Source organism: Melanerpes formicivorus, unplaced genomic scaffold (assembly GCF_026170545.1).
Source record: "Melanerpes formicivorus ecotype bairdi unplaced genomic scaffold, bMelFor1.0.p_v2 SCAF_1, whole genome shotgun sequence".
NCBI classification, from domain to species: domain Eukaryota; kingdom Metazoa; phylum Chordata; class Aves; order Piciformes; family Picidae; genus Melanerpes; species Melanerpes formicivorus.
In genome coordinates, this window is record NW_027142353.1 from 44,140,976 (window position 1) to 44,168,439 (window position 27,464).

Here is a 27,464-nt window from a genome sequence, read left to right on the forward strand (position 1 = left end):
CAGTTGTGCTGATGCAACAACATCAAAAAACAGTTAATGACGTTGCAGAGTCTATTCTAAAACAATCAGTATCATGGCAAATTTTTTATTTACCTATAGCTTTGACTATTTTGGGTGATGGTCTATTTTTGTTTGGTGCACTTAGACAATCTGAAAAGAAAAAAGGGGAACTAGTGTGGGTCTTGGAATGGATATTTGGGCCTTTGCAACCTCATAATTCAATCCAGACAAAAATGGAATAGTTATCCCTGTTAAATTAGAAGGGTCGCAAGCGTTACAGGTGACAGGACAGGAGCCAAACACAATTTTTGTACCTATTAGACAGGATGATTTGAATTGGTATCTACAACATTCAGTAGAGTTACAAAAAAGCCTTTTAGGATTAAGTGCACAAGTAGCTTTATCATCTGTACCTTCTCCCTTAAGATGGATAGCTAACCAGGAATGGATGTCTGTACCAAAGCGAAGTGAAGACCCCTTAACAGATGTGCTTACTGTTTTCACAGATGCAGGAAGAAAATCTAGGAGAGCGGCAGTTACATGGCAAGCAGATGGGCAATGGCAGCATGTTCTTCTGAAAGCTGTTCCAGGAGACTCGCTGCAAACACTGAAACTTGCTGCTAGAGTCTGTGCCTTTAAACAATGGCTACAGATCCCCCTCAACATAGTTTCTGATTCCTTGTATGAAGTAGGGGTAGCACAGAGAATAGAGGAAGCCCTACTACAAGATACCAACAACCGTAGACTAGGCGAGTTATTTTTACAGCTACAGTTGGCCATTGGGCAGCGAGAAGCTCCCTATGCAGTATTGCATGTTAGAAGTCACCAAGGTACCATGGGTTTGCGAGAAGGAAATGACAAAGCTGATAAACTGGTATCGCTGTCAGTACCAATGGATGCCTTTACTAAAGCCCATGATGCACATGCTACTTTTCACCGGAATGCTAGAGGTTTGCATCGCTCCTTTGGTATCACAATGGATGAAGCACAGGGACTCATGAGAGCCTGCCGGCAGTGCAGTTGCCATACCGGTCCGGGTCTCGGCCTTGGGGTAAATCCCCGGGGTCTCGGCCCCAATGAGGTGTGGCAAATGGATGTCACACATGTGGCATAGTTGGGGAGGCTCAAGTATGTCCATGTCACCATTGATACCTTTAGCCATTTCATGTGGGCCTCAGCACAAGCTGGTGAAAAGGCAATTCATGTGATCAGGCATTTAACACTCTGTTTTGCTGTAATGGGAGTCCCTAAGCAGATAAAAACAGACAATGGCCCGGCATATGTCAGATGCCGAGTTAATAGATTTCTGCAGCATTGGAGCGTGCAACACCTCACTGGCATCCCACATTTACCTACTGGACAAGCTATTGTAGAAAGGGCAAATCAAACCTTAAAATGTTATTTGGAGAAGTTTGACAATGTACAAGATCCACAGGAAAAGCTAGGGAGAGTTCTTTTTGTTTTAAACCATTTGTGGATTTTTGGAGAGCAGAAAAACCCTCCTGCCTATGTTCATGGTTCTTTAGTACAGCAACAACCTTGTCCTCAGATGTCAGTCACGTATCGGCAGCCTGCAAGTGGACTTTGGATGGGCCCTGCTTCCGTCAGGTATTTAGGCAGAGGTCATATGTGTATGTCTACTCCAACAGGTCCTTTGTGGGTTCCAAGCAAGTGGACTCGACCGGTACCTCTGAGTGCTCCAGTGACATGAGAAAATGAGGATTCTTTTGTTTTTGATGATGTCCCTGATGGGTCTGACCATCACATCAATCAACCCAAGAACTAATATGTGGGTCATGTGGGGTAACCAAACAGGTAATCTGGATTTTTGCCTAAGCTTGCAGTCTGCTGTGGAGCCTTTTAAAACATGCTTGGTTGGTGTACCTGATTTTGATGTTCATGCCTTCAGAAATTATAGTGTGTATACTGATTGTGCAAAGGCTAATAGCACCTCGCATTGCGCCGCAGGGCTTATTATGGGCCTGAATGTTACTTTACCCTGGAATCCACAAGAACTGCAAATATTAGGCTCTGCACAGATTGGCAATGCGTCCCATAACTGGACTCGTACGTGTCTTGTCTTTGGTGTGGTGTATGAAGGCCGGACTGCTTGCTTATATCATTGTAGTGGTTTGAGCCTTAACTGAGAGTTAAAAGCTCAAATGGGGAAAAGGCTGAGAATCTCTTCCCCACTTCCCCCCCACCTCCTCCCTCCAAACAGGGAGAGGAGGGAAAAAAAGGTAAGGAGCAAATCCACTAATCAACAATCTGGAGTCAGCTTGGAAGTAGAGAGGCAAATAATTTTTTTTTCCTTCAAATATATATATATATAGCAATAACAGGGAATAAGGTTCACAAGGGCAAGGAACAAGAATGGATGGGAGGGGAATAGGAAAAAAAAAAAAAAATAATACAAAACCAGTCTGTCTCTGAAGAGGCGCAGAGGCAGCAGGGAGAAGGATCAGGTCCAGCCACGTGGTTGAGGATCAGGAGAGCAGCTGCAGTAGCTCTCATCCAGCAGAGGCAGGAGCCAAAAAGGAGATCCAACAGCTATGAGGTCCTGCTTTTTATACCCTTGCTGGGCAGGGAGGGGGGAGTGGAACAGACTCAGCTTTCCCAGGGGGGAGATGCCCTTCAGGGAGTGTAAAGTACCCGCAAGCCCTCCACCCTGCTTTCTTCTTTTGTTTTCAGAAAAAGGTGTTAACCCACCACAATCCACCCCTCTGTTCCACTTCCTCTCTCCTGCCACAGCCCCTTCATACGATTTTGACACATGGTATTTGAATCCTTGGTGCAAGTCTCTTGCTATCCCGGCTTGCTCTCTCCCAGGGCAGTCTCTCTCTCTGCTGATGGTCACTGTAGGTGGTGCTTGAACTGGGCAGGCATGTGGAGAAGAATCAGGAATCAGTCTGTCTTTGAAAGGGAAAGGAAAAGGTCAGGAACAGTCTGTTGCTGTATGGACATAGGGAACAGTCTGTTGCTGTAGGGACATCAGGAACGGGTACAGGTGAGATGATGCTCTTTGGGTTGGTGTGCAGTGGGTATGTTGGGTCCTGGATGCTGGGCTGGTATTAAACTAGGATGGAGAAACTTAGAACAACTTATAACTATTCACATAATTACATTGATGAGGGTTGCCTCCTCTGAGTTCATCCTCTCTCAGCCAGAGTCACGTTCTGCTGTGGGATACACTGAATGTGCCCAGTTTCTAACATAACCCAGTACGTGTGACCAGGACCCTCAGCCGAGACCACCCCTCGGGTTGGTTTGCCCCCACCAGCAGCAGGAAAAACCCACACTGACTTCCCCAGCAGGTTCTTCTCAGCAATCACAGGAACTCCATCTCCATCCACTGTTTGCAGCAGGTGGGACTGGGCAGGACCAGCTCGGTTCACAGATCCTCTGCTGTTCACTAACCAAGTGGCTTGAGCTAGGTGCTTTTCCCAGTTCCTGAAGGTTCCACCCCCCATGGCTTTTAGGGTGGTCTTTAGCAAGCCATTGTAGCGCTCGACCTTCCCTGCAGCTGGTGCATGGTATGGGATGTGGTAAATCCACTCAGTGCCATGTTCCTTTGCCCAGTCCCTTATGAGATGGTTCCTGAAGTGGGTTCCATTGTCTGATTCAATCCTTCCGGGGGTGCCGTGTCTCCACAGCATATGTCTCTCTAGGCCCAGGATGGTGTTGCGAGCAGTGGCATGAGGAACTGGATAGGTCTCCAGCCACCCTGTACTTGCCTCCACCATGGTCAGTACGTACTGCTTGCCACTGTGAGACTGAGCAAGGGTGATGTAGTCGATCTGCCAGGCCTCTCCATATTTATATTTCGACCATCTCCCCCCATACCACAGAGGCTTCATGCGCTTGGCCTGCTTGATGGCAGCACAGATGTCACACTCATGGATGACCTGTGAGATGGCCTCCATAAAGATGTCCACAGCTCTGTCCCGAGCCCACCGGTATGTGGCATCTCTCCCTTGGTGGCCAGAAGTGTCATGGGCCCAGCGAGCTAAGAACAGCTCACCCTTGTGTTCCCAGTCCAAGTCTATTTGGGAGATCTTAGCAGCCAGGTCTGCTTGGTGGTTGTGCTTGTGCTCCTCTGTGACTCTGCTCTTGGGGATGTGTGCATCGATGTGCCGTACCTTGGTTGGCAGCCTGTCCAGGCGGGCGGCGATGTCTTGCCACAGGTCAGCGGCCAAACAGGCTTCCCTTTTCTCTGCCACCCGTTCCTCCTCCATTCCTTCAGCCACCCCCACAAGGCGTTGGCTACCATCCAGGAGTCAGTGTAGAGGTACAGCACTGGCCAGTTCTCTCGTTCCGCTATATCCAGGGCCAGCTGGACAGCTTTTACCTCTGCGTACTGACTGGATTCACCTTCTCCATCCCTTGCTTCTGCCACTTGCCTTGTTGGGCTCCAGACAGCTGCCTTCCATCTCCGCTTGCTTCCTACAAGACGGCAGGACCCATCTGTAAATAGAGCATAGCCCTTCTCGTTGTCAGGGAGGTCGTTATATGGGGGAGCCTCCTCAGCACGGGTCACTGTCTGCTCTGCTGGCATTCCAAAGTCAGCACCCTCTGGCCAGTTGGTAATCACTTCCACTATGCCAGGGTGTTCGAAGTTCCCCATCCGAGCTCGCTGAGTTATCAGGGCCATCCACTTACTCCAGGTAGCATCTGTGGCATGATGTGGGGTTGAGCCTCTCCCTTTGAACATCCAGGTCAGGACTGGAAGTCTCGGAGCTAGAAATAGAGGTGACTCAGTCCCAATTACCTCAGAGGCAGCCCTGACGCCCTCATAGGCAGCTAGGATTTCCTTCTCTGTCGCGGTGTAGTTGGCCTCAGAGCCTTTGTACCCCTTACTCCAGAAACCTAGGGGCCTGCCCCTGGTTTCACCAGGAGCCTTCTGCCACAAGCTCCATGTAGGACCATTCTCACCAGCCGCAGTGTACAGCACATTCTTGATCTCTGGCCCAGTTCGAACAGGTCCCAGAGCCATAGCATGGACCACCTCTTGTTTGATCTGGTCAAACGCCACCTGCTGCTCAGGTCCCCACACAAAATCATTTTTCTTCCTTGTTACATGGAAGAGAGGCTTCACAATTTGACTGTACCCGGGAATGTGCATTTTCCAGAAGCCCACAAGCCCCAAAAATGACTGTGTCTCTTTCTTGTTCGTGGGCTGCACCATAGTGGCTACCCTGTTCACCACCTCCTGAGGGATGTGGCGACGGCCATCCTGCCATTGAACACCCAGGAACTGGATCTCCCTGGCAGGCCCTTTCACCTTGCTTCTCTTGATGGCAAAGCCAGCCTCCAGCAGGATGTCAATTATCCTCTTACCCTTCTGGTAAACTTCCTCTGCTGTCTCACCCCATACAATGATGTCATCAATGAACTGCAGATGCTCAGGAGCTCCACCTTTCTCCAAGGCAGTCTGGATCACCTCATGGCAGATGGTTGAGCTATGGACCCAGCCCTGAGGTAACCGATTCCATTGATACTGTACTCCCCTCCAGGTGAAAGCAAACTGTGGCCGGCATTCTTCTGCAATGGGAATGGAGAAAAAGGCATTAGCAATGTCAATTGTGGCATACCACTTGGCCGCCTTCGATTCCAGCTCGTACTGGAGCTCCAGCATGTCCGGCACGGCAGCGCTGATCGGAGGAGTCACTTCATTCAGGCCACGGTAGTCCACAGTCAGTCTCCATTACCTATTTGCCTTCCGCACTGGCCATATCGGGCTGTTGAAGGGGGAGTGAGCCTTGCTGATCATGCTCTGGCTCTCCAGTCGTCGAATCAGTTGGTGTATGGGGTGCAGAGAGTCTCTGTTAGTCCTGTATTGCCTGCGATGTACTATGCGAGAGGCAACAGGTAACTTCAAATCCTGCACCTTATGGCTGCCCACTACGGAGGGGTCATCTGAAAGCTCGGGCATGGTGGACAGCTGTTCTTTGCCTGCAGTCTCCACAGCTGCCACCCCAAACGCCCACTTGTGCCCCCTAGGGTCCTTGAAGCATCCCTCCCGCAGAAAGTCAATGCCAAGAATGCAAGGTGCATCTGGACCAGTCACTATGTCGTGTTTTCCCCATTCATTCCCGGTCAGGCTTATCTCAGCTTGCAGTACAGTCAAGTCTTGTGAGCCTCCTGTGACTCCTTGAATGCTTATGGACTCAGCCCCTTTGTACCCCGATGGTATCAGGGTGCATTGGGCCCCTGTGTCCACCAGAGCTCGGTACTTCAGGGCTTCTGAAGTGCCAGGCCATTTCACGTACACATCCCAGTATACTCTGTTATCCCTGGCCTCCACCTGGCTGGAGGTAGGGCACCTCTAATGCTGGCGGCAATGTCCACACTTGTCACATGGTCCTGTGTTACTAGGGGAAGGGTCTCTTGAGCGAGAGGGACCACTCCAGGAAACTGGGGCAGCTCTTCTCCTAGATGAGTTATCCCCGTGGTGCCCACCTTGCAGTTCCCGCACCCTGTTCCAGAGGGCAGAGGTGGGTTGGCCATGCCAGGTGTCCATGTCCTCTCCATGGTCACAGAGGAACCTCCACAGAGACCCCCTTGACATTCCCCGATTGGCTTGGGGTGATCTCCTAGGGGAAGGTCGCCTGTTCCTGATTGCTGAAACCTGGACCCATTCTGAAGGAGAAGGGGAAAAGGAGGAATCGCTCCCCTTTTTCACTTCAGACATGGAGGTCTTGATCTCTTTGACAATGTCTTTAGCCATAGTTTCTATGGCTGAGATCAGGGGTTTCTGATTTACGCTGTCCTCATATTCCCTTAAATCACTGGCAAACTCACAGACAGTTTTAGGACTTCCATCCTGTCCAGTCAAAAGTATCCCTCCTAATGTGTGAGCATATTTCTGAGAAGCACCCTGGGTGAGTTTCTCTACGAAGGGCCGTCTCATGGGCACCTCATCTGGGTCCGAAGGGAGCTGGCCATCCCCATAAATTATTTCCATCACGGCCACCTGCCTCAGATACCGAATGCCCTGTTCCATAGTTGTCCATCTAACTGGGGCCCAGGGCAGGTCATCTCTTGAGCGGTACCGGCTCTTGATGGCGTTCAGAATCCGGGCCCAGAGAGTGTGTATTCCATCAAGTTTGGCTAACTCCTTGTCCAGACCAGCATCACGAGTCAGGGAGCCTAAAAGCTTTGCCTCCCTCTTATCCAGGTCCACTGTGTCCACCCCCTCGTCCCAGCATCTCAGGGCCCAGCTTAGTATTGGCTCACCCTCTTTCCTGGCGTAGTCCAGACGAGTTTGCCTTAGTTCCTTTCTGGGCAGCGATGTAACAGTTATTTCCTGGTCTGAATCATCTTCATCCACCGCTGGGTTCTGTGAGATGCTGGGGCCTGCTGAGGTTCCTTCCTCACCATCCATGCTTGGCGATGATTTTTGATTTCTTTTCCTGCGTGTGGTGACCGGTGCTAGAGAGACTGCATTGGCAGGAGCATCAGGGGTCAACTGTGGGACTGCTGGTGGTGGGGCAAACCCTTGTGCCTGGGGCTCAGGCTGAGAGCTGGCACAGTCATTACAACCCGACCCCTCCCTCTTTGTGTCTACAGAGTGCTTACAATGCCCACAGCAGACACGCCCCCAGTCATTAAAGAGCACAAAGGAGTGTGTTATCACCCTCCAAACAGCTCTTAATGGGTTAGCTAGTCCTCCACCCAACACAGTCCCAGCAAATGCCACTATAAGGATTACATTTAGGCATATGGAGCATATTGCAACGTAGAGCAATTTTCCATCACAGGCACTTTTATCTACACCATTGGTTTCATAACTTGCTTCAGGAAAGTTTCCTATGTTAGAAAAGTTACCACTGACAGTGAAATTCAATGAATTCAAGAGATACATGCCTAACTTAATTGGTAAAGCTTTTATCCACTTGATCAGCATCTCTATCATTAACCACACCACGTGGTAAGTTATTAATTTGTAGATGTGGGTCTAAAAGATCCAGCCAAAAGCCCATGAAAAGGCTTGGACCATCAGGTTCTTTAAAATTGCCATTTCTACTTCAAGCTCCTTTTTCAGAAAAAAAAAAGGTATTGCTTTCCCAATACAAGATCAATTTCCAAGCCCCACGTTGGAGGCGCCAAAAATTGTAGTGGTTTGAGCCTTAACTGAGAGTTAAAAGCTCAAATGGGGAAAAGGCTGAGAATCTCTTCCCCACTTCCCCCCCACCTCCTCCCTCCAAACAGGGAGAGGAGGGAAAAAAAGGTAAGGAGCAAATCCACTAATCAACAATCTGGAGTCAGCTTGGAAGTAGAGAGGCAAATAATTTTTTTTTTCCTTCAAATATATATATATATAGCAATAACAGGGAATAAGGTTCACAAGGGCAAGGAACAAGAATGGATGGGAGGGGAATAGGAAAAAAAAAAAATAATACAAAACCAGTCTGTCTCTGAAGAGGCGCAGAGGCAGCAGGGAGAAGGATCAGGTCCAGCCACGTGGTTGAGGATCAGGAGAGCAGCTGCAGTAGCTCTCATCCAGCAGAGGCAGGAGCCAAAAAGGAGATCCAACAGCTATGAGGTCCTGCTTTTTATACCCTTGCTGGGCAGGGAGGGGGGAGTGGAACAGACTCAGCTTTCCCAGGGGGGAGACGCCCTTCAGGGAGTGTAAAGTACCCGCAAACCCTCCACCCTGCTTTCTTCTTTTGTTTTCAGAAAAAGGTGTTAACCCACCACAATCATGCAATGCGGAACAGCTCTCTTGGATAGACTGTAGTTAGCCCTAGACTACAAGAGCAGTATAAGGTTTATGGTGACTATTATGGATGGAATGATACATAAAGAGGGTTAACTATAGCAGATGGCATGATATATGTAGGAAGGGTGATGTTTGGTTCTTATGGGGTGCCCAGGCTTGAACAGGCTCAAGCCCAATACCGGCATGACCAGCCTGCATTACAGTGTTATACCAGGACTCTGTCTTATTTATGGAACAACAATGCAGCCAAGGCTCTACCACCTGGAATTTTTTTGATCTGTGGTGACAGAGCATGGCAAGGAATACCAGCAAATGCCTATGGCGGTCCGTGTTATCTAGGTAGGCTCACCCTATTTGCTCCACGATATCGAGATTGGCTTAATATTTCTGCTGTATTGAAACATCGCCAGAAACAGTCCTTGCATCATCTGGATGGCAGTTGTAAAGATGATGTAGCCTTATGGACGGCTACGGTGAATGTTTTTGCCTCTCTCTTTGTCCCTAATATTGCTGTTAAACAGGCTTTAAAGCAAATTGAAAAATTGGCTTGCTGGTCAGTTAAACAAGCTAATGTTACTACTGAAATCCTAAACCAATTGCTTTTAGATCAAAACAGTTTAAGGCATGCACATTTACAAAATAGAGCTGCTATTGATTTTTTGCTTTTAGCTCATGGTCATGGCTGTGAAGATTTTGAAGGCATGTGTTGTTTTAATTTGTCTGATCAGAGTCAATCAATTAATAAAAAGATTACTTGGTTAGAAAACCATATTCAATCGATTGTTAAGGATGTAAATCCTTTTGATCAGTGGTTTCAATCTTGGTTTGGAAATATGTCTCCTTGGCTGTTGGGCCTGCTCAAGGAAGGATTACGCTGGATTGGTATTGTTTTGTTGCTCTTGCTTGTTTTGCGTATTGCATATGGATGTATTATGCGAAGCGTAAATGAGGCTACATCTCGGGCTTTCCTTGTTCAGAAGAAAAAGGGGGGAATTGTTGAGGAATGGCTTGAGTCCAAGGGACATGGTTCTATGGAACAACTACTTGAGCAAAATGTGTAGGCCGTACTCCATCTTGTTGTTTACTGCTCATAGTTAGCTAAGATGCCGAATCATTGTGACTGTGCTTGTAGTTGTGTTGCAAGCTGTGCTGCAAGATAACAGGATGTGAAACAAGGAACCAGTTATAAAGGAGTTATCGAAATAGCACAGAGACCTAACCGCAACTATAATGTAACCCTGCACAACTATTTGTAACCCTGGCTGAAATGCTATATAAGCTGTGCTCATGAACAATAAAGTTGAAGCTTGCTTATCAATCATATGGATTGTCACGAGTCTTCCCTTGCTGTCTCACTGATGTGGAAACACTGAGGTGAGATGACAGGTGAGATTCATCAGGAGGATAGGGGGGTGGATCTTTGAAAAACTGGGAAAAACATTTAGCACAAGCAACCTGGCTGGTAAATAGTAGAGGTTCAATGAACCGAGCTGGACCTGCACATTCAGATTTGCTACAGAAAGTAGAAGGTGATAGAGTTCCTGTTGTTAGAGAAAAGAGTCTGTTAGGTAAAACTGTTTGGGTATTTTCACCCTCAGGAGAGGCTAAACCTGTCTGAGGGGTGGTTTCAGCTGAAGGTCTGGGTCACACTTATTGGGTAATGCAAGAGAATGGTGAAATTCAGTGTATTCCACAAAGAAATTTAACTTTAGATGAAAGAGGTTAATTTCAAACTGTTGTACAGCTACATCACGTCCAAAGGAAGAATCAACGAGGAATCTACGGTGCACGAACCCTGAGATCCCTGAGAGCCCTGAGTCAACTAAGAGACCCTGAGATTTTCCTGTTTCCTTTTTCTTCGCTTCGTCGGTGAAGAAATGAACTGTTTTCCATTTTTCTCATTTTGTGATTTTCTTGGACTTTTGAATCATCTACATCTGAGCATAGCCGGAATGGACTATGAACTTTACTCACGAACTGTAAATATCGTTTTGGATTGGATGGACAGTGTGAACAGCCAATGAAATTGTTTAGAAGGGGTGGACTGTGACGGTTTGAGGCTGTGCCTTTAAGAAAGGGAATATGGTGGACGGATGTTGGTAAACAAAAGAAGAATCTAAACTAATTTCATTGGTGAAGTGGGAGGAAGCACCTTCTGAACTGGGAGTGCAGGAGGACTATCCTGGGCACTCCGGCACTTCTGTCTGCAGTCTTGCTTCCGCTCCTCCACAGTGCAGCAGCTCTCTCTGTGCTGGGCTTTCTGCCAAGGCTTCGGCTTTCAAACTGACAAACCTGATAAGGCCTGTATTAACTCCTTTCCAATTAACACAAAACTGCTTTTAACTTCTTTCTTTCTCTTTCTCTCTCTCTCCTAACCTGCTCTGGGGAAGAGGGGGAGAGAGAGGGAGAGCGGAGGTGGGGAACCCCCTCAGCAAGGGGTGGGGGGGGGGGGAAACTGTCATTTCTGTGTTACTCTGTTGTATATCTTTGTATATATTGTAAATATTGTAAATTTGTATATATTCCCCTGCATATCCTACATTGCTTTGTAAATATACAGCTCCACTGCTTTGCTAATTCAGCTGTGAGTTTTTTTTTTCCCTTTCCCTTCAATTTTTTTCCCTTTTACTTCACAAGGGGGAAGGGAGGAGGCTTCTTGGCCTTACCCTTCCAACCCCACGACATTTAGTAACACAGAAAATACATGATTATTTAATTTGCAATGTGTAGAACCTGGAAAACAAGAATGACTGTATATCTTATGCAGTTGTACTCACAGAACATGCTGTTTATTTTCTTGGTTTCCCTTCTGCATAAATGTCCTGAGCAATGACAGTGAATTCACTTATGATTAAAATTTGAAATCATATTACAGGAAGTAGAAGTCTTGCCTTATCAGTACAAGTTTAGAATAAAATATGTTTTTCCTACTGAGAGAGCTAGTGTTGCTTAGCCTGGAGAAGAGAAGGAAGGCTCAGGGGAGACCTTATTGCTGTCTACAACTACGTGAAGGGAAGTTGCATCCAGGTGGGGGTTGGTCTCGTCTCAAAGGCAACCACCAAGAGAACAAGAGGACACAGTTTCAAGCTGCGCCAGGGGATGTTTAGGCTGGATGTTAGGAAGAAATTCTTCACAGAAAGAGATTGGTCATTGGAATGGGCTGCTCACTGGAAGTGTTTAAGAAGAGACTGGATGGGGCACTTAGTGCCATAATTTAGTTGATTAGATGGCGTTTTGTGATAGGTCTTTTTTGATCTAGTTAAATCAATTCTGTCAATGATGGAGAGTGGAATCCATATGAATGACCAATATGTTCTAGTATTGTTTGTTTATTAAGGGAACCTCTACAGATTATACAGACTTGGAGAGCATAGTTGACATAGCTTCATTGGTTCCCCACAAGTGACCCCACATCATACTATTATTCATTATTGGTTAAACCACTAGTATCACGTGAGGTTGTTGATCGATGTATGTGCCTTGTTATTCCCAGATAACTCTCTGTTTATAGCTACCAGTGGCTTGCTTTAGTTACATGCTGCAGGCACAACACTGTTTTGCTAAACTGCTAGCTACTTCTGCGCTCATGCTAAGCATGGCCTACCACCATGTCAGGCTCTAAGCTTATACTGCCAGATTGCTCACGCTGCTCATTGCTACCATTGCCACAAATTCCCCTTTTTGTTTTTGTGAGTACTCTGATCATGTGAGTTGTTCCCATCCCGTACAGCATAAGTCAATCATCACGTACATTAAAGAAAAAGGCACTAACAGCATTATCAATTATAAGTCACAAAGGCACTTAAGCAAACTAAGAGTAAATAATGAAACAAGAAAAAACTTTAGCAAGGAAGACCCAATCAGGTCTAAATACATTGCACACAAAAATCAAGGCACAACGATTCACAAATACAGCAAGCCAATCCTCAGCACTATCTTCTACAATCTGCTTTAAAGGTATGTTTCATCTTTATTTTTTCTAGATGGTCGAGAGTCACAAGTTGTTTAAAGTTAGCAAGACTGTCCTTAATCCACAAAGATGAAGCTGGCCAGCCTCCTTCTCCATAGATAGAGAAAAATACTTGCAGGTAAGCAGTGAGAGTGAAAAGACTTCATTGCTGGGTTAAAGATAACATTCTGAGTACTCATTATTGTAAAACTGAATGCAACAAAATGAGGCCATTTTACTCATCCTAATGATACTAATCTCTTAATGTTCACACAACAGTTAAGCAATCATGACACTCAGTTATAAGTTAGATGTTTTCTATTGACATCACGGATTATCGTGACAGTTGTTGAGGTCAGTGCTAAGCAGGTCTGCTGACTGTCATTCTCATGACAGTTGTGCTGTGTTCATTCTGTCTTGTTCTGAGAGGGTTGAAGGACTTTGCAAAATTGATGCTTCCAAGTGTTGACATGAGCTACCTATCTCTGGTTGGTACCATTAAAAACTTTTTGCTATAGGATATTCTCTCCCCCCCCTGCTTTTTGTTTTTCCTAATATTTTTCATTTATATACTTTCTCTTCTTTTTATACTTTTTAATATTTTTTATCTTTTTTTCATTATTTTTATCTATACATTTAAATATTTTTTTGCATTTTAATTTAAAAATTTTAATTGGCTTTATTTTATTTTATTTTTATTAATTATTTTTTAATTTAACATTTTTCATTTTTTTATTTTATTTTTTTAATTATTAATTTTATTTTATTTTCATATCAAAATTCTTAAATTTTTATTATTATTTATTTTATTTTAACTTTAGATTTTTTTTAATTATTATTTTTATTTTATCTTGTCATCCCTATCTTAATAATCCTTACTTATGTTTGCTAGTAATCCTTATGTTTTTATTAATAATCTTTTTTTTTGTTAGTAATCCTTATGGTTTTTGTTAATAATCCATAGTTTTTTGTTAGCAATCCTTATCTTAAAACTATGATGAGTACATAGAGGATACTTAAAAGGACTTTCACTCTATAATATCCTTATATCAACCTCTTGACTTATGCTACTACCTTAAATCTTAAGAACTATGTGAAAACCAAACTGTCATTTCAATGTCTAAAAAGGAAAATAAAAGGAATGGTAGGCTAACTAAAGAATACTCCTTAAAAATGAAAAGCTGGTTAACACAATCATTACCTATATTATATAGAGATCTCCTAAAATGCCATGGCACACACAAAAAGAAATACAGGAGAAAAAGACAGAATAAACCAAAGGAAAAATTTTAAGACCTAAAGTCATTACCCATGGTGGGAATACCAAGGTATAAATCCTTGATACCTAATGCATCAGCCTAAGTCAACCAAGCATTAATCCACCTAGTCATAAAAAGGAGATGGATTTGATCCAACTAATGTTATAAATGTGTTTAAGTAGCAGAGGTATTGGATGCTTCTGGCAATTCATCCTTCCGTAGTCGAATCCATTTACTGGGGATCCGCTGGCTACCACCGTCAGTTAGAACACAAGCATAACCACAACCCATTGTTAATAGTTCTACCGGACCTTCCCATGTTCCTGGTGCTAGATTGTGATATTGTACCAGAACCTTTGATGGTAGAGGTTTGAGTCCTGAAACAAGGGAATTGTTATGAATTACTATGGGGAGCTCCTGTCGATTTTGTGTGAGCCACAAGAAATTCATAACATCTACTGATTTTGCTAAGCATTCATGAGGGCTATCAAGTTCCTCTCCACCTTTCTGTTACTGCAACAGCAATTTCAATACCCCATGGACATGCTCAACAATAGCCTGTCCAGTAGGAGAGTGTGGGATGCCTGTAATTGTCTTGATGCCTCAATTTGCACAGAAAGGATTGAAGTGGTGAGAAATGTAGCCAGGGCCATTATCAGTCTTAAGGGTTTGTGGAACTCCCAAGGCTGCAATAGCTGCATGCATTTGCTTAATAACATGTTTTGCAGATTCCCCAGACTGGGCTGTGGCCCATATAGCATGGGAAAAGGTATCTATAACCACATGCACAAAACATAGATGACGAAACTCTGAAAGATGAGTGACATCCATTTGCCATAATTGGAGGGCTTGTAGTCCTCTTGGATTCACTCAAAGGCCCATACCACAAGTGGCCTGTTGACAGGATGAGCAAGATTGAACGATACCCTGAATTGGAATGAGAAATGCTGAACTGACATACTAGCATCTTCGTGGACTGATGAAAAAATCCATGAGATAAAACTGTCTGTTGAAAAATATTGGCAGGTGGACCAGCCCAGGCAGGAGCAACCAGCATATCCGCTCTGTTATTCCCAATAGGAATAATGTCCTTGGAGGATGTCTATTCCTCACAGATGAAACTTGTATGCATCTGGAGGAAGAATTGGAATTATATCTTTTTGTCCATTGGGATATGGTATTTTTAATTTCATCCTTCAGCTCTTTCATGCAATTCTTCATCTCACCAGACAGAGTTTCAATGGCTGAAACCAAAGAAAGACGTGTCAGGCTATCCTCCAATTGTCTCATTTGATCAGTGAATTGGCCAACTGTAGGAGGAGCTCCACCATAATTTCTTGACACAATTCTGCTTGCCAGAATGTTGGCATAATTAGGAGGAGCAAGTTTGATGAGTTTTTTTAGCAAGACCAGTTCCTACAGGAATTTCATCAGGATTCAGAGTTTCTTGGTTACCATAGAGTACCTCTGGGACAGCAAATTCTTTCAGATGTTTGATTCCCTCATCTATGGTAGTCTAGGGCTTAGGATTCCATGGAAGATCATCTCGGGTAAGGTAGCTCATGAGAGCTGCCAATAAAAGTCATATCCACAGAGTAACTTTACAGAGAGACCTGCCTAGATGTCTATCTATTCCATTATCCCTCGAGAGAGTTCCTAGTTGAGCTGCTGACTTGTCTCCAACCAGTAGAGCTGGAGCACCTGTATCGAAACATCTACCAAGCCAAGCTAGAACTGGCTCATTCTCTGCTCTGATGTAATCCTTCTGCACATGTCTAAGCTCTTTGTGCGGGGCTGAACAATGCTGAATATCATCTGCCTCCTCCTTCCTGAACTTGTTGTCCCCATAATCCTGCTGACACTCTCTTAAGGATCTCTTTAAGCTCAGAAGTGCCTTCACTAGCTGCTGTCCTACCAGGACCTGCAATTTGCCCTGCATCTCAGTCCAGTGATGGTCCCAATATCTCAGCTATATCTTTAAGACAAACCTTCTCTTCCTTCTCAGCAGGCTCTTTTTTAGCAGAAGTTCCCTCATCAGCAGCAGTATCTCGCTGTTCTCCCCCATCTTGGATCAGCTTTTCGCTTTCCACTTCTCGTATCTAAAACTGCTACTTGCTTAGTTGGAGCTGTGTCTGAATTTACATCCACTTTAACAGAAGCTGACAGGTTTTGAGATGGACCAGCTGCTGCGGAGGACACTTCCTGTCCTGCTGAAGAAGAAGGAAATGGCTTTACCTCTCTAATGGCCTCTGAGGACATGGGAGCCGCCATGTTAGGAGCTGCCACTGCCGCTGGCTGATTACCAGAATCACCAACAGCACCATTCAAAGCAGCCTTCCTGATAGCCTTTTCAACTGATACATATTCTCTATTCTCCTCATCACTAGAAATCTCTGGCGTCAAATTAGAGCTATGCTTCCTTCTCTTTGGTGTACACTTAATAACAAAACAAGCCTTAGATACCTTCTTCTCCCAGTACAGTGCATTTAACAGGTACATAATCACTACCATCAGCAGCCCAATTACACACATCAAATGCATCACCTTTGGGTCCCAGCCATCACTTAAAATTACTCTTTCACCTACTGGAATCTTAAATTCCCTTATCTCAATGGGAATAGTGCTTGCCATTACATTTCCATACTTAGTAAGCCAAAAGAATCCCAGACACTGGTCATAGAGAAGCTGAATCTTATACTTAAACCATAAATATAATTTGTACATTAAGTACCTGCCTAAATGCTCACAGATTAATCCTAGGAAATACTTATAGATCAGTGAACTACAAATTGAAAAAAACTAGACATTCTAAAATCCAAAACACTTTCATGTTTGCAGCTCCAACTCCAGCAGACAATAAATCAAGCAAATTTTGCCCTGCCTCTGGACAGCAATTATCCACAAGCCCCGAGTCTGGCCGCCAATAAATTATGTGGTGGTGAGAGAAAGTTCAGTTCTCCCCCCACACACAAAGAAACCATGGCTAACTCAGTCAGAGAAGCAGAAATGAATAAGCGATATTTACAAGCAGGATGAAACGCAGATGGATATATACACAATATACAGTACTTACAATATATGCAGAAATATACAGCAACGAACGTAACACAGAAAAAAACACCTTTCCCTCCTCCAGCCAGGAGGGTCCCCATAACCGTATCCCCCTCTCTCCCTACCTCTCTTTTTTCCCAAAAAGGGGTTAGAGAGAGAAAAGGTAATTATTAAGGAGGAAATTCTGTTAACTCAAAGGTATGCAAGAATTAGTTTCTTATCTGTTAGTTGAAGGTCAGCACCCACCAGCACAGACAGAAAACAGCTGTTGCTCGGAGAGACTGAAACAGACAGACTGAAAAAGACAGACTGAACTGACTGAGATTCAAACTGAATTAAAGCTAAAAATTAAAGTTGCATTCTACCAATCTACCAATGAAATTAATTTAGAAAATCTTTGTTTCCATTTTATACCAAAACATTCAGCCAGAGTGTTCCAGTAACTGTCCCTTTCTTAAAGGCACAGCCTAAAACTGTCACACAGGTGATACAGATGTTCATTCTTTAAAGACTTCACCATAGCACCTTCTAACCTAGTGACAATTCCTACAACATACAAAGAATCAGAAACAATATTAACTGGTTGTGATTTCTAGTCATTAAATACTTGAACAACAGCTGCTAATTCTAAGGTTTGGAGAGAATCTCCAGGCTGGCCTTGCAGGAGCCATGAGTGCCATTGACGTGTTTCATCCCAAGTGATTGCAGCACAGTGAGATTTTCGGCCTGCTTCTGTAAATACAGTATCACTGTCTACAGGTCTTTCAGATCTCAGCGGTTTGCAAGAAATTTCTTGGTTCTGCAAAAAGGTTAATTGCTTACTGGTGGTTAGGGGTACACTAATGCCACCCAAATAATCAGAAATTGCAATTTGAAAGGGAGTGGATGTTTCTAACAAAAATATTCTTGAGATACAGTTAAAAAGATTGAAACAGGATCATTTCCACTAATCCTAATGATCTCAATGATCTCAATGATCTCCCCTAATCTTGATGATACGACACCTGCCCTTAATAACTAACTGAGCAAAAATTTCATCTTGAGAAAATACAGTTTTCTCTGGTTGATAAGACAAAAATATCCATTCAATGATGTTCAGTTTTTCCTTGCAGTGTTGACAAATAATTCCTGCCATGTGTTTTCATTCATTGCTATAGTTAATTATTAAAAAGGATAATGCCTTGTGTTATAAGATATGACACGTAGAAGTGTGAAGCACCTTATCAAGTATTTTTTGCAGTGTATTTTGTTGACACTCATTAACATGTCTGCTTTCATTCACATACACTGAGGATCCTAAAAGAGGCATTAAAGGTGCTATGTCATCATTAGTTATCCCACAGATAGGTTGTAGCCACTGAATGTTCACCTAACAGTTTCTGAGCATCTGCTAGAGTAGAGATTTTAGTGGTAAGTGCAACTTTTTGTGGCTGAATGGTAGCCTGATTAATTATCCACCCCAAATATTTTCAGGGGGCTGTTTGCTGAATTTTTTCAGGTGCTATTTTTAACCCTCTGCTTTCTAACATGGGTTGAAGCTTAGATAGTATTCTCTTAGGATCTAACTTTTTTCCAGCAATTTGAATGTCATCCATATAAAGGTAGATGAGGAAGTCACGATGAGTCTCTCTAAATGGGGACAAAGCCCAAGCCACAGACTATTGACACAAGGTGGGAGAATTCTTCATGCCTTGAGGCAAGGTTATGCATTGATATCGGTGGGCAGGTTCCGCCTTGTTAATTGATGGCACAGTAAATGCACATTTTTCTGTAAAGAAACAGTCCTTCAAATCAATAATACTCAGGTCTCAATTTTGGGGAAGCATAGTAGGAGTTGTGAGGCCAGGTTGTAAGGCACTCTTCTCCTCCATGATCAAGGTGAGTGCCCTCAGATCATGTAGTAAGTACCATTTGCCAGATTTTTTCAGAATAGTAAAAATTGGGGTATTCCATGGACTTATATGCCCTAATTGCAACAGTTGCTGCACTAGGGTCTTGACAATTTGCAACCTATCTTGTCTCAGTGGCCACTGCTCCACCCATAGTGGTTCATCTGTTTTCCATTTTAATTTGAGGGTTGGCTGCTGACTAGCAGCCGCTACAAAAAAGGATCAGTAACAAGTCTTGCTCCTAGCTGACTTGAGGCATCTCTGCCCAATAGAGCAACTGGAAGGGTTAACACATACAGTTTTACAGTGACTGATTTGCTGTCTTGAAAAGTTAATTGCACTGGCTCTTTGCTGACCCAGGTTGTTTGCAAACCTCCTACGTCAATGACTCCACAATTCGCCATCAGCAATGGCCACTGCCTATTCCACCTGTAGTGAGGTATAATAGCAACATCAGTTCCAGTATCCACAAGCATTGAAAGTTGTACAGTTTGTCCACAAGGGTGTCTGATGGTTACAATCTCTTCTGGTTTTCCCTTCTGGATTCCTAAGGCCCATAATATATTAAGCATACCGGTGAAACCAAAGCCTCCTTGTCCTTGAATCCTGTTAGAAGCCTTAGGCACTCGAGACTCAAATGGTATTAGCTGAGCAATTTTTGTCCCCGCAGGAATGCTAACAGGAGGGCTGATGGTATAGAGCATATTTTTTATAACCCCTTCATAATTAGAATCTATTAAACTGGGAACTATAAAGATGCCCTGTCCAGAGGTAGACGATCTGCCAATTAACAGAGCACAGAGTCCGTGACACAGAGGACCGTGTTGATTGACTTGACAACAACAACATCTGTGGACTCAAGAGTGACATCCACTGCTGTTGCCAGGTCCACTACACCACTGCAGGAGATGGCTGCGGCATAGTGGTCCAAGCACCCTGATTTAGTGATGTCGCATAGGGTGCATTCACGCTGACATTGTCAAATGCCAGAATATCCATAATTTTATTCTTCATCTCGAGTCTCATATCTGGATTAATATTTAACGCCGTGTGCAGCCTATGCACAAAGTAACCAAAAGGCTCTGTAGGACCCTGCTGAATGGTAAAGAACGTAGGGCCAGACTTACAGTCCTGGATTTTCCACCACACTTTGATCACTAAATCCTGACTTAATTGTAAAATCTCATCAGGAAGTTGTATTTGCTGATCTGATCTAATAAAATCTCTTGCCCCAATGAGTCGGTTAGCAGTGACACCGTGTAAAGGGTCTCCTGGCTGCCAGGGCGTGGCTTCCATGGCATTGCAAGCATTTTGCCATTTATCGAAAAATTGCAAGCACTGGTGTGGTGTTAATAGAGTATTTGCCACCATATGTGTGTCAAAAAGGGTTAACAAGTGCGTATCCTGACTTTAACCCATAGGTAGTTATGGTTTGTTTAGCTTCTTTTAACATTTTCCAATCCAGAGATTGCCATGCTGTTTGTTGACCTTGTAGTACCACAGGTAATGCATGCACAGGAAAATCTACAAATTCTCCATCTATTACTGCCTCTTTTACGATACCTCTCCACTGATGCAGCACCAGATTGGTTCCCCATCCTCCAACCTCCCAACCCCTGACACTATCGTCCCTTCATAATTCGACTTTATTCTTCATTGCGATTGTGTCGTCTTCTGATAATGTCTGGGACCTAAGAGGCAAGGAGGGTAACGCAGCTGGAGCCACTGTGGGGGCCACCGCTATGGAAGTCACTGCTGTGGGGGCCATCAGGGCTCGTGGGAGTGGTGTAGTGGTGTAGAGGAGCTGCAGAACAGAGTCAACGCTGTTCAATTTCTTAATGTTGGTGGTTTTGTCTTCTGAATCTGAGCCGTCTCTGGCAGTATTAGAAGAGGTCGATGATGGGGATCGAATACACTGAACCACAGGTTTTGCTGCCTTTTTATCGCTTTTTCTCTGCTTGAGATGAACAGCAGCGGTGGTGTCTGGTGTACGTGGTGTGTTCGCCAAGATGGCAGATGTGGCATCTTCTCGTGTTGAATCTTCATGAGTTGCAACCTCCATTTTTTCTGTGGGCATCTCCTCAGTCAGGTCAGAATTTGCCTCTGTCGCTACTGATGCGGCAGATTTTTTCTCGGAACAGGACAGTAATAGGAAAGCCACGATTCGTGTAAGAAGAGGGGTGGCAGGTAATTGAAATAAAAATTGTGACGAGGATGCTGACGAAGTGGCGGATGATGCGGGGGTGGGGGGCGGAGGGGGTGGAGCCTTCTGAATCTCCCTTTATCATCCCGGTTACAACAAATGCTGCAGCAGCTGAATCGAGGACAGATTTTTCTGCTTTCATAGATTGCAGTGTATCTGTGATGAGTCGCCATAAGGTGCTACAGCAAAAAGCCCCTTTTGAGCCATTCATCCTACAGCCGGACTCCAATTCTGTCCCAGACTTCGGAAGTAAAAGCTTCTTTTACTGTGGGGATAAAACCTTGATCCTGGGCCCAGGCTAATAGCCCTTTTAAAGTCCCAGAATTGTAAGTAATACCTCTCATGGAGAGGATACTTTGGAGGACTTTAAGCACAGCTTCTTCTTTGCTGAACATTACCCCCATGTCCTCCCTGGCCGCTGACCAGATCCTGGTGAGATTCACTTCCTTTTCTGAGTGTGCACTGCTTATTTTTCCAGCACCGCGGCAGTGGTGATGCAACCAGCCTTCTGTACCTCTTGGAGCGTACCTCTTATGCTGGATTGAGCAGCATTGTAGTCCGAGGGTCCCATCCACGAGTTTGGGTACCAGTTTTCAATGATGGAGAAGGGAGTCAATATGAATGACCAATATGGTACAGTATTGTTTGTTTATTAAGGTTAAGGGTATTAAGCTTATACAGACTCGGAGAGCATCATTGGTATAGCTTCATTGGTTCCTCACGAGTGACCCTACATTGCACTATTATAGGTTATTGGTTAAACTACTAGTAATATGCGAGGTTGTTGATTGACGTATGTGTCCTGTTATTCCCAGAGAACTCTCTGTGTTTACAGCTACCAGTGCCTTGCTTTAGTTACATGCTGCAGACACAGCACTATTTTGCTAAACTGCTAGCTACTTCTGCGCTTATGCTAAGCATGGCCTACCACCATGTCAGGCTCTAAGCTTATATTGCCAGATTGCTCACATTGCTTATTGCTACCATTGCCACACAATTCTATTCTCTACTGTTCAAAGATAAAACATACTAATGTTTAAAACTCAATTTATCTCTTCTCTCACCTTTTTTTTTTTTTTCATCCTTTCTAGAAATCTATTTCAATTAGAGGAGGTCAACTGTTTTCTGTGGAGAATATTATCTATTGCAAATAAAAATATTTCCATACTACTGACCAGAGCATTCCTGAAATTAGAGTTCCAGAACTTTAAGGTCTTGCTGCTATCTTTTACTGATACAATCAATTAATCAAAATAAGTACTTTGTTTCTGAGATATGAATTATGTACACCATATTTAGAATATTTTTTTAGAATAAACCAAACCAGGTTGGAAGAGACCTTCAAGATAATCATGTCCAACCCATCAACCAATTCAACCCACCCAAACAGCTAACCCATGGCACCAAGTACCCCATCAAGTCTCCTCCTGAACACCTCCAATGACAGCGACTCCACCACCTCCTTGGGCAGCCCATTCCAATGGGCAATCACTCTCTTTGTGTAGAACTTCTTCCTAATATCCAACCTGAACCTCCCCTGGCGCAGCCTGAGACTGTGTCCTCTTGTTCTGGTACTGGGTGCCTGGGAGAAGAGACCATCATCCGCCTCTCTACAACCTCCCTTCAGGTAGTTGTAGAGAGTGATAAGGTCACGCCTGAGTTCACACACTCCAAACGTTATCTTATATTTTGTATTTCCTAAAAGAATTTCAATATCAATTTATATATAGTAGACTTCTATTCTCTAATATTAAAGCTTTAAATCACACATTTTTGCGTAATACTGCCTAAAATTATGGAATATTATCTGTAAATTCAAGCAGTTCAAAGAAAAGGCAGCCAGTACCAGAACAAAAGGACACAGTCTCAGGCTGCCCCAGGGGAGGTTTAGGCTGGAGGTCAGGAGGAAGTTTTACACAGAGAGAGTGATTGCCCATTGGAATGGGCTGCCCAGGGAGGTGGTGCAGTCACCATCGCTGGAGGTTTCAGGAGGAGACTTGACAGGGTGCTTGATTGCATGGTTTAGTTGGTTGGGTGGTGTTTGATGTTAGGTTGGACGCGATGATCTTGAAGGTCTCTTCCAACTTGGTCTAGTCTATTCTTCTATTCTATTCTATTCTATTCTATTCTATTCTATTCTATTCTATTCTATTCTATTCTATTCTATTCTATTCTATTCACAGATAAAGTTATTTCCTTTCAAACAAATGTGAATATCTACTTAGCTGTAACTTGGTTATTCTTTCATAACAAAGACATGTCCTGTTGGCAATAGAACATAAAGAAGTTATGGAACATTATCACATCTGGTCACCAGATACAGGTATATATTTAAAAATTAATAATTACCCAAAAGCCACGGGAAATAGTTTAGGTAGTAAGTTTAGACTTCACGTTCCAACTTGACCATGATGTGCCCTCCTTCTCTCTCTCTCTCTCTCTCTCTCTCTCTCGTGCAAACTTTAAACCATCATTTTATCACTTTTTTGATATGCACAAGCCTATTAAATGAGAAAAAAAATTCTACAAGTTCCAGCTCTGCCAAGCATTGAAATGTCTTCGGGCTTACAAAGACTTATTTTATAATGGATAACAATATCAGAAATTATCAAAATGCAACTGAAGAGCAGGAATCTTGAAGGACTCATGCATTTATGAGCGATGCATTGTGATCTGTAATTTCAGAATCAACCAGTGTTAAAAGGCTATCTTCCTCCCACAATACATGTAGATGTGATAAACATGTTGAAGTGAATTGAAATGTGATGACACCTCTTTGCAACATACCACCTCACTACTGGTCATTTCAATATCACTGCACGTTATCAGCAGAATGATTAAGTTGCTGTCATGGTTTGAGATGGAGTGCTTTTAAGAAACCATAGAGGAGTCTTCCAAGAGACTAAATAGGTCCAGGAGTTGGACCAGAAATTGCAATTTTTTGTTATTTCATTCCCAGAATGCCTGCATCTATCCTTTATAAGGGGACAACATAAGCTGCCTCTCCCTTTTTCCCTTTCTCTTTTCCCTGATCCCTTCCTATGCCAGCTTCCTTATCTCTTATTCAGTACAGGGGAGGGTTTCAGCCTTGACCAGCCTGCTAGTAGCCTGGGCAAAACTGAATTTCTAGATGCATCATTTTTTTGCCAGGGGTGGGGGTAGTAATAGGGAGACATGTGGGGGGGAATTTGAGGTCTGAATTTCTGGTCTGGTTTGTTGGAGGCTAGGGAAAGCTTTAGCTTAACAGGTTTCTGTGTTAAGCCCCAACTATGGATTTTGTGTATTTGCTTTTCACTGTTACATGTAATTTATGAATGGCACTTCTGTTTAAACTTCCAATAATATTTGGTATTTCTATCCAATCCTGTGTGGAGTTTTTTTTTTTTTTTTAACTGCTTTGAGAAGAGTTAGAAAGCCTGTCTCAGTCCTAAAACTGAGACAGTTACTTATTTTTGCAATTAATGACAACTGTGAAGCATATGAGAGTAGATTAAGAAACTATTTTGCTCTCATTTACTTAGTGATAATTTATTCAGGCAGACTTGCCCTCACTGTCTTGAGAATTCAAAACCATGATGTGTGCTGGAATCAGATTGACCCAATATGGCAAAGGAATATTTTTTTAAACCTCATTTCAGATTTGATTCTAGAGTTACAACTATTTTCATTCATAAACACCAGCTTAGATTCTTATCTGAGTATGGATGCTATCTTTACCTTTGTAATGGGTTGGGGCAGACTCCCTCCCCACCACGCGCAGAAATAATGACTCAAACAAACGGATTGCAAAGGTGATGGAAAGTTTAAATAGAACGGTGAGTGCATGCAGAAAAAAAAAACTAGAAATACAGTGACGAGAGAGAGAGACCCAAAAACAGACCCAGAGAAAATCCCATCCCCACCTGGGGGTGCACCCAAACCCCCCAGGGCTCCTCCTTCCCCCCCCCACTGCTAGGCTAGTCTCAGCTGGCCAGATCTGAGACTGCCCATCCCCCCATGGCCTTGGGCCTAACCAGGCCCATGGCCGGGAGATCTCCCCCCCCAATTACCAGGTGGCGAGGAGGAAGGAAAGAGAAAGTGCCAGACCCCGCCATGAGACTTATAGTGGTGCAAGGGATCATGGTAGGAAATAACCTAATTTCCTGTGTCCACCCACTGGGCTGGACTTCTGGACACAGGAAACACCCCTGTAGCAGAGGGCAACCAGCCCAAACTACGACAACCTTTTTTAAAATCCTATGAATATAAGAAGTGAGTTGAAGGACAGCAAAACTAAATGATACTCTTTTGTCATAGTTGTACAGAGAAGGTTTAGTAAAGGAAAACACTATGAAGGAGGCAAACATAACTTAACCAGGTGCTAGGCCCCAAAAAGCATCTTATTTCATAGACAACTCTCCTCACAATCAGAACTTTTTGATCTAAAGTATCTTTAAGGGGTTTGAAAGCCTAAATTAATATGAAAATCAGAAACTGATTATTTTCTAGCCTAGGAGAAGTCAAAAGAACCAATTATTTTATTTTCCTACTTATTTAAGCTTATTTTCCTATTTATTTAAGTGCATTTTCCTACTTTTTAACACATAAGTTATGGGTTTTCCTGAGAGTATTGAGCAATATGGTGATCCCAGACCTGCCTGTCTCAACATGGAGAACAGAAATACAACTGACACAGCAGTTGTGAGGTGACCACTGCCACAGGGTGGATGAAATGGACCAGATCTGTGGAGCCAGTGGCTGTTTATTGAGATATATGTGAATGTTAACAGTTCTACTTTCCTACTGCCTGCCTTGTTAAGCCCACTGATTTATCTTTATATTAACAGGTTCCTTTATCTTTATTTTAACAGGTGCCCTTCTCCCCAGTTGCCTTCCCATCCATTTTGAAGATGCAACACTGTTACTTTTTACTCCCATCCTTTTCTCACACAGTTTAGAGGTACAACATCTCTTATCACCTCCAGGGCCTCACAGACATAAAGGCCATCTAAACTTTACATTATCATTCTGTTTCTGGGTTCCCACAATAAGTCGTGTATTTTATTTTGTTATTAAAGAGTGTTTTTCTAGGGATAATGTCAGTGAATAAAGAGAAGTTCATGATCACATGACTCTGACAAAGCTGTTCCAAACTTAAAGGAAACATTGTGTGGTGGTTTAAGCCTTAACTGGGAGTTAAGAGCTCAGATGTGGGCAGGGCTGAGAGTCTCTCCCCCGCTCCTCCCTCCTCCCTCCCAGCAGAGAGGGGAAAACAAAAAAGGAAAGGAGCAAATCCAGCAAACAATAATTTGGAATTGGCTTGGAAGTAGAGAGTTCAACAGTTTTTTCTTCAAAACAAAACAAAATATATATCAGTAACAGGTAAGGTTCACAAGGGCAAGGAACAAGGATGGATGGAAGGGGGACAAAGAGAAAGAATACAAAACCATTTTTTTCTCTGAAGAGGTGTGGACGCAGCAGGGAGAAGGATCAGGCCTGACCACGTGGCAGAGGAGCAGGAGGGCAGCCGCAGTAGCTCTCATCCAGGAGAGGCAGGAACCAAAAGGAGAGCTAATAGCTGCAATGCCCTGTTTTTTTATACCCTAGCTGGGCAGGGAGGGGGGAGTAGAATAGACTCAGCTTCCCGGGAGAATACACCCTGCAGGGAGGGCAAAGTACCCACAAGCCCTCCACCCTGCTTTTTTTTTTTTTGTTTTCAGAATGGGTGTTAACCCACCACACATTGGTTGAAATTAAAAGAAAGGAAAAAAAAAAAAAACTTAGAAGGAAATTAAATTAATGTTGGGCTTGTTTTCACTTATGGAACAGAAGTGCATGTAATGGTTACTCTGAGAATATTTTAGCTGTTTTCACAAAAGATCTCAATGAAAAGGAAAAATTTTACACTGGCATTTTTCAAAGAATGAGTGGTAAAGAAAATGTTCTCAGGAAATCTGAATCTCTTTATGAATCTCACTGAAAATATATTTTTAAAAACTATTTTGGGCTGAAGGTACAGTATTCAGTTTTAAATAATTCTAACCATGTAGCTCCCATAGGAGGACATCTAAATAATTAGACAGGAAAGTCTCTCTTCGGAGCTGTTGACTCTGAAGAAGAGAATTTAAGTTTCACACAGCAGAAGAACTTCCTGGTCTAAAGGTAGTTCTTCAAGAACTTATTTAAAGTCAGTGTTTTTTGTCTGTCTTTCATAAGGAAATTAGATTTTACTGTGCTATCTATTTGTAACTGAAAATAATGTTTCAAATAATTTGGAACTTTAACCTGTATATGCCAAAGGAACAGAGGTGTAAAGGACAGTAAAATCATATTACTGGTTGTGTAGAGGAAGGAAATTGAAATTAATGCCTGTACTGAAGAAAAGGCTGCAAGGAGTACAACAATATTTTTT